This window comes from Odocoileus virginianus, chromosome 31 (assembly GCF_023699985.2).
Source record: "Odocoileus virginianus isolate 20LAN1187 ecotype Illinois chromosome 31, Ovbor_1.2, whole genome shotgun sequence".
NCBI classification, from domain to species: domain Eukaryota; kingdom Metazoa; phylum Chordata; class Mammalia; order Artiodactyla; family Cervidae; genus Odocoileus; species Odocoileus virginianus.
The window spans coordinates 5760286-5769308 of NC_069704.1; positions in this window are offsets into that span (position 1 = coordinate 5760286).

Consider the following 9023-nt stretch of genomic DNA (forward strand, 5'->3'; position numbering starts at 1 on the left):
CACAGCTGTAGGATGTCAAAGCCTCCCTCCACCTGCTTCACTGAGTCACCAGATAGATGTTTGATCTTGCTGAAAAATATACCTGAGTTTTGCTAAACCACAGAGCTTTTTCAAAATGTTATTTTATTGAAATGTTGTTGATTTACAATATTGTGTTCATCTCTGCTATATAGAAAATGATTGTTTATATATATTTATATATATATGTTCTTTTTCATATTTTTTCCATTGTGGTTTATCACAGGATATTGAATATAGTTCCCTGTGCTATACAGTGAGGCTAGCACTTGTTTATCCACTCTATATATAATAGTATTCATCTGCTAATCCCAGACTCCAAATCAGTCACTTACTCCCACACCCCGCCTCCTCTTGGGCAACCACAAGACTCTTATTTATGTCTATGAATCGGTTTCTGTTTCCTAGATAAATTAATTTGTGTCATATTTTAGATTCTATATGTATTTGTCTTCCTCTTTCTGACTTGTTTCACTTAGTATGATAATCTCTACTCCGTCCATGCTTCTGCAAATGACATGATTTTTTTCTTTTTTGTGGCTAAGTAGTACCCCATTGTATATATGTACCACTTCTTCTTTATTCAATCATCTATTGATAGACATTTAGATTGCCTCCAAGTCTTGGCTATTGTAAATAGTGCTGCTATGAACATAGGTGTGCATATATCTTTTTGAATTATAGTTTTCTACAGATATATGTCCAGGAGTGGGATTGCTGGATCATATGGCAACTCTTTTTAAATTTTTTTTCTTTTTTGAAGAGCCTCCATCCTGTTTTCCATAGTGGCTGCACCAATTTACATTCCTACCAGCACTGTAGGAAAGTTCTATTTTGAGATTTTTTTTAAAACATCACAGCAGTATAATCTAGACTTTCCTTACCAGTAAAGATTTATTTCATAATCAAGCACAATGCAATATGACCCAAGTTCCATTTATAGCTAGTTCAAGGTAATAACAGGTGTCATTAAGATTTAGAATTCACGGCTGGTCTCTGTATACGTACCATCCAGTATGTCACAAACAGCTACATGAGAGTCTACGAGAGACGCTGTAAATTCCATTGCTTCCTACAGCCCAGGTTCCATACATACAAGGAGTTGGAGAAATTCACATGAAGCAGAGGCCACCTTGAGCAATAATATTCTTCCTCAGCAGTTGCAGGTTTATGGGGACTATAGCAACCAGGTATTACTATGCAGATGTTACACAAAATCTTGGTAGTTTTACACCAAAGTCATGTATGATTCTGATTCTTTCACTTACTGGTTTATGGGTCTCCTAGCAAGAGGATGGGTAGGTACTCTGCCATAGGTTGTTCATCATTCATATCACAGTAGTTTCATTCTGGGCTTAGTCTATCCAGAGCATGGTCTCCTCGTGTGTGTGTGTGTGTGTGTGTGTGTGCGCTCAGTTTTGCCCCTTTGCAACCCTTTGGACTGGAGCCCACCAGGTTCCTCTATTCACAGGATTTTTCAGGCAAGAATACAGAATGGGTTGCCATTCCCTCCTCCAAGAGATCTTCCTGACCCAGGGATCAAGCCCACATCTCCTTTGTCTCCTGCATTACAGGCAGATTCCGCGCCTGCTAAGCTGTTGGGGAAGCCCTGGTCTTCTCATGGTAGGTGGCAAAAACACAAGAGACCAAAAAGAATTGAGCAAGCACTTCTAAAGCCTCTGTTCATGGCGATTCTGCCAATATATCATTGGCAAAAGTAAATCAGATGACTAAGCCCAATGTGTTTGGAGGTGAGGCATCGACGTATAATTCTATTAAAGGGAAAAAACTAGAATCAGAAAAAAGGTACATTCTACCATAGGAATTATACTATAATAGAAAGAATTAACTAAATGTCCTTTATTTCAAATGACTGTGACATCTTAAATTATCTTTCCCCATGATACCATCCAGCTAGATAGTCAGTATTTCCCTGAACTGAAATGTTTGTTCTTACTATTTATTTACATATTAATATATTTATTTGTTTGGGGTTATTTACATATGGAATTTTGTGTCTTGGTCACGGGGTAGTTAATCCTTATTTTGCCTCTTCCTCATTTGGCAAAGGGCAATTTCCTTTTACTGTATACTTAATTCTTTTTGATAAATTGTAAAATTAAAGTTAACTCCTGATTTCATCAGTGATTTATTATAACATTGCTCCCTTGGATGGTGTAAACAGACGTGTATATTCAACACAATGTGTTTTTTAAAATTTTTCCAATTTGTAATTGTTACTGTTGTTGTTGACCAATATAAGAACTGGGTAAATAAGTTGTCTCTACTTGTTTCCATGTGATTTAACAAAGAACAGTTCAAGATTTCTTACTTGTTTTTCAATAGAACCATTCCTTGGGGCCTGCCACAGTGAATGGCCATACTAATACTTCCATCTTTCTTATCCATCCCTTGGTTCTATACATCACGAAGGCATGTGCTTAGACAGACAGTCCATAAAGTGATTAATGAGAAAATAAACAGGTAGTGATAGAACCATCAACTGTTCAGCTAAAGTTTTAGCTACTGAGATTTTGAACTGTGATTTAAAGTGTCCTTAGCATAGTTTTACCCCAGGTCCTATCTGGGATTGAAAATGAAGTGGAAGAACCTTTTGATATTCAAAATGTCAGCCTATTCCTAGAACACATGTGTTGCAAACTGAGTTATCTGATCTAATTCAAAAAACATTAAATGCATACCTATGTTGCAAGTATGTCCTAAGCTCTGTGTATATAAGAACAAACAAACAAAAGAAGAATTGCCTGTCTTTATGGTGCTAACATTTTAATGGGATCCAAAGGAATCAGGAAACACTTTTTAAAATAACTTTAATGGTAAGCCTCCTACCAATAAATCTGCCATGACTGCTTTTATTTGGAACATGGCCTCATCATCAGACCTAGGAAAGGAATGAGTGCATGTTCCATTTTAATTTAAACAATAGCAGTAAGCATGACCCCAAAAGTTTGAAATACCTTGAGATATCCAGAAGGATGCTATTAGAAATATAGAAGTGGTAACAAGTAATGTGTTTGATTTTCTAATCCCTTCTGGTTAGAACACACATCCCTAGGTTCTTACACCAATGGTTTGGGTTCATTATGCCATGGGTGGGCCTTGGATGATTAATAATAAATGGCTCAGTGATTCTTATGATTAGCTATGTTTAAAAACACTGCAATAGGAGAAGTTCATTTTCCTTAATCATCACAACAACCTTGCAGTAGAGGCATCTTTGCCTTTCTTTTACAGACAACAAGAGCAGTATTTTCAAGGTCACAAATTTGATAACTGGCAGACATAAAATTGGAACCCAGAGACCAAAGTCTGCCTCCAAATTTCAGGCTCTATCAGACCACACTTTTATTTGCTTACTAGTTAATTTATTCATTCAATCTTGATTTCAGAAGATATTTACTATTAGTCCTAAGGATGGATGGTATGGGAAGAGAGAGAATGAAGCTTTGAGTAAGATCCAAGGAACTCAAAGTCTACAAAGTATTGCATTTATTAAAGTTCATGAAATGTATCCTGGGAAGACAGAGGAGAGGGAGGTAAGTTATAAGTGGGGAAATGCTTCACAGAGGAGGTGGTGTGTCAGAATGAGTATCGATGGAGACAGAGGGCCAAGAATTCTAGGTAAAGGGACCAGTGTGAAGGAAATCCAAGGGTCAGCAAACACAGATTACAAGGCCCCCAAGACTAAGGAAGAGAGGTTTCCACAGCTCTCTATTCCACACCTAACTTTAGAACATTTGAATTGTAGTTAACCTTGACAGATGTTGTATATATACTAGCTATCAGAATCCTTTTGAAAATTGGAAGCTAGAGAGGCGCAGGGCCGTCTTTCCTCTGGGCAGAATCTCCTCGAGCTAGGCACTGATAGTATATGGCCCTTTCGTAGGGAGGATCTAGTTTAATTCTCGTGAGCTGATATACACGTTTATATTTGCTCAGTCACTGTGTGCATTTGAGTTCAATCTTTTGAGCAGAAGGTGTGAAGTGGTAATACATGAAGCTACAAAAATGGGTTGGGACTTTGGCAGGTTTCTTTCCCCAGGAGACCAGCTGAAGGAGAAGTTATCGTGCAGTACTGAGCCTGTCTGCTGTAAGCTGCTTAAATAAGCTTTTAGCACCTTCCGCTCTGCAGAAATGGAAGCAGGGTGCAGCGACAGTCCTGGACAAGTCCACTCCTGCCTGGGAATCTTCAATCTGCTAAGCCTGCTGGGCAGATATAGACAGAAAGTGGGCATGTGCATGGAAATGGGCTGTGGAGCTGTGGGCTTGACCAAACAGCCTTTTCTTAAAATGTGAAACTAGTCAGTGATTAGTGGAGTTCTGCTTCTCCATGATCACCTTGGGAACTGTTCTGTGACTTAAATGTTAGCTTTATTTAGCCAGCAAGGGAGACAGTAATGGCTCAATGAAAGGGGAGACCCATGAATTTCTCAGATTGGTTTGGCATTTTCTTAACCTAGAGATAAATGCTGGAACACACATTGAGACAAGAGACAGAAAGAGACAGAGAGAAACAGCCCCAGAGACGGGTATAGGAACAAAAAGAGAAAAATTCAACAAATATGTATTGAGTAGCTACTACGTGCCCTGTACCTCTCCTGGTGATCAGACTAATGAACATGCTAGACACAATTTTTTCACAGAAAACAAATATGATAGAAGTTATTTATGTGGATATAAAAATGCATGAATGTGAAGGCTCTGGGTCAATTAAGCCAAGAGCAGTTGGAAATCAGGTGAACCAGTTGTGCTCCACTTCACTTAAACACACTTGGAGACTGATTATTATCCTGAGAAATGAGTAAAGGAATATTGACTCAGTTTAGGGCAGTTGGTATAACAAGAGCATGAGTTTTGGACTCAACAAGTCCACTGTTTTGACTGTAGACAGACTGGGCTCTGGCACAAGCAAGGAACTAGCAAGTTTCTTCAAACCTCAATTTCTCCTATAAAATGAGAATCATAATTATTATATCACAGAGTTTGGGTGAGGATTAAATAATAATACATTTTCAGACACACAGGGGGCTCTTTATGAATAAGAAATCACATTCTCTCTTCAGCTTTCTTAGTGACATGGTCCAAGTGATTAGCAATCCTGAGTAGTTTTCTTCCTGCTGAGGATAGAAGACAAAATAAATTCAGGTCCTGGACCTCTAAATGAAAGCTAATGAAAAATATATGTTCTCTCACTCCCTTACTTGGCTGCTGGCAAATGATGTCTCTTGATGCATGCTGGTTCCTCGGAATTCCATGACTTCAGACACTGAACTTTGAATCTTTGTCACATCAGCAGCACCAAGTAATTCCATACAGAAGTCTGACATTTCCAGTGGAAAAAAATAAATTGATTAAAATTCAACAGGCATGTAGTGTTCGGCATTTAAAGGTCGAGGAATCTAGGGAACTATCAACTGTAAGATAATTCAACATTTAACACGGGTGGGGGGACGAGGGTGTGTTTCCTTCCCTCATGGCCCTAGCATCTGACTGCTGGGAACATAACTGTGGCAAATTTAATTACAGCCTGAAGCTAGGCCATCCATCTTTGGGGGTCCTTAGCTGCTGGACTTCCAGAGAGTAAGGAAAGATTGATTTGACTTTCCATGGTTTATGTCTTCACTTTTGTTAGGCAGGAAAGAATCTTTGCTTTCCTTGCCTGAGCTCTCTGGAATTGCCTTCTTTGCCTTTTAAGAGTCCTGGGATGACTGCAAACCAGTTCATCTTTGCTGAAAGAGAGGGAGGAGATCTCCGGACCCTAAGCCCTAGGACTTAACATTATGCTCCATGCTTGACTCATTACACTGGCATGGTGGAGATCCCATTCATTATGATAGAGCAAATGCCTAGTATAGGTCTGGCACGTAATAAGTAAGCCTGTCGTAAATATCTGTTGATTGAATGAATTAGACGGCCATGTTCAGGCTCTTTCAGATACTCTTTGATTTTGGGCAATTTGCTCACCCACTCTGGTCTCCAATTTTCATTTCACTAAAACAGGGACAATTCACAATGGTTATGTTATTGGCCAACAGCCTAGGAGCATTATGTTTTCTCCACCAGACTGTGATCTTTAGTGCAGAGCCTGTTCTTTTAGGTCAGCACACCTTCTCATTCCCAACAGTGACCAGCACATGGCCTTGGAAAGGGAAGTGTTCATTGATTTAAATTGAAATATAGTCTATACCATATAGCAGTAAGAAATGGAATACAAGAAGCCCAGGGTCTAAACCCTATCCTGTCACCAATGTATGATGTGACTTCTAGGTCTTAATTGGCTTGTCTGCAAATGAGAGATTCATGTTAGAAAATCTCCAAGGTCCCAGTAAGCTCTGATATTCTTTGATCCTTATTTCTGTTTTATCAGGACTTTATTCATTAGTGGTCATTTATTGAGTCTTAGTAGTGACTCGGAATTACAGCAAATAAAAGAGTTTTCTGAAAACATGAGAAGACTGTAGGGGATGACATGACCGCTCTCTGCAAATATCTAAAGAGTTTTGTGGCAGGACTGCTGATCACTTGTTCTCACTTTCAATAAAAGGAACAGACTTTGGTTACTGCAGGCAAGGATGTAATTAGACATATGGAGAGATTTCTTGATTACTGCAGGGATAAAATGATGCTTACTTTCATACTCCTCTACAGGTGAGAGCTTGAGTCCCCAACGAGTCAATCAATGAACCAACGAATCTTTGCTAAGCCTGCTTGCTGCTCATTTTCCTCTTCATGACATTTTACTCAAAGTATGGATTGTGAGCCACCTGTATCAGAATCACCTGGAGCTCGTGTTAAAAATGTAGATTCTTAGACTCGCTGAATCTGACTCTTTGGGGCTAATGTCTAGAATCTGTGTTTTAATAAGCTCCCCAAATGATATTTCTGTATATCCTAAATTTAAGCCAACACTGTTTTGGTGTTTAATAGCCTTAAACAATACTTTCTCCCTACCTGGTGGCTATTAATATAATAATAATGACAGATACTATTTGTTGAGCACCAACTGTGGCCAAACATCTTACTTATATAACTCATAACCGACACACTCGCCCTGTGAAATAGGGATTATCCTACCTGAGAGATGAATAAACCAGATTCTAAGTGACACGGTGATATAATCAGAAAGGGACAGGATTAAGGCTTGAATCCTGGTCTCCTGAATCTCTTTCCATCACTTCACAGCTGCTTTCCTGACATGCTGGCTTCCAGGAAGGGCATTCTGTGAGATTCACATTCTGAAGCCATGACCTTGGTTGTGTGTGAAAAAGGAAAAGAGGTAAAGAAGGTCACAGAGATGCAAGCTCATCCATATTCAGCTTGGTCTGTTCACTTCAAGTTTCAGAAAGGAGATTGAGCAGGAGATGGGCCTCTAGTTCTGGGCAAAGATCCCAAAGTATGGTTTCTCAGAAAATCTGTAGGGTTTTTTTTCCTTTTCTTTCAAGGAGAATGTGGGACTTTGTGTGTGATCTTACTGTGACCCCTACAGGTTACTCAAAGCAGAATAAGCCGACGACCTCTTTCACAGACCCCCGTCTAAAAGAGAGACTCCAGGGAGCCACTGTCAAGTGGTGCCCCTTTGCGTCATGCCTTATAATCACGAGGTAAAATCTCCCTTTGGATTCGCAGTTTCAGGAGGTCAGCAAAGGTCATGGAGGACCTGCCCCTCTTTGCTTAGGACAAAGAAGGTGAATGGATTTTTTTTTTGATTGGAATATAATTGTTTTACAATGTTGTGTTAGTTTCTGCTGAATAATCATGTGAATCACCTGTATGTACACATATATCCTCTGCCTCTGTAGCCTCCCTCCCCCCCATCCCACCCCTCTAGGTCATCACAAAGCACCAAGCTGAGTTTCCTGAGCCACGCAGCGCTTCCCACCAGCTGTTTTACACATGGTACTGTATATATGTTGATGCTACCCTCTCAATTTGTCCCTGACGATCTCACAGCAAAACAACCAAATAACCATTATAGCCATTAGCAATGATTGCCTGGCAGGCGTGTCAGAAGTGGAAGGCAGATTTGAGACAGGTACCATGGGCTGGTAGGATAGAAATGCAGATGATTTTAGGAAACTCTTCCTAGTCTTTTCCTAACATCTTCTAGATACTCGGGATACAAGCTCAGATCTCCTTGTGTTTCCAGCCTAATTCTTTAAAGGTTAAAATGTCACCCAACTGACTCATCTGGAATAGCTTAGGGAAAGTATTACAGAAGCCGATTAATGATTAAAATGACCTCACTTCTTGCTGAGGTTCGTTCATTCCACATGCCTTGATTGTCAGACTAGGACAACTGGAGCCCACAGGAGTGACAAAATTGCAGCCTTGTTTGGGAATAGTGCATAGTCTTGTAGTTCATTTATTATGTGAGGGAGGGGAAAAAATAACAGCACTGGGGAATTCTCAGTGTGAGAAGAGATAGCAGGGCAAGATGATCCCCAGAAAAGGTTGTAAGGAAGGGGCAAAGGGCAAAGCCATGGAATTGCCCGAGCGCCCTTGGGTAAGTCACCTAACTCCACTGGGCCTCGGTTTCCTTATCTCAGGTATAAGGGAGTTGGATTAGGTGGTCCTTTCTGGCTTTTACAGTCTATGATTCTACTTATACTTTTATAAATCTAAGTAACTTATAAGCTACTAAACTTAGATATATGACTTGTCAAGAAATACTCAATCTATTAAAATGCAATTCTGCACTGCTCAGAAAGTCTGAAATCCTCCTTAAAATCCAAGGTTCCTTAGTGAGAACCTAGACTAACTCTGCCAATTTATAGATGGAGAAACTAAAGTCAAGAAAAAGAAAAGAACTTGCCCAAGGTCACATGCAAGTTAGTGGCTGACGCTGGCTTCTGGATTCTTACTCAAGAAGAAAGGTGATCCAGGGCACTCCACACCCCACCGCCTTGCTGCCTATACATTCAGCACTGGATATTTATATTTTTTTCCAGATATAAAATCACTCAATTAGTTTTGTAATATGAAAT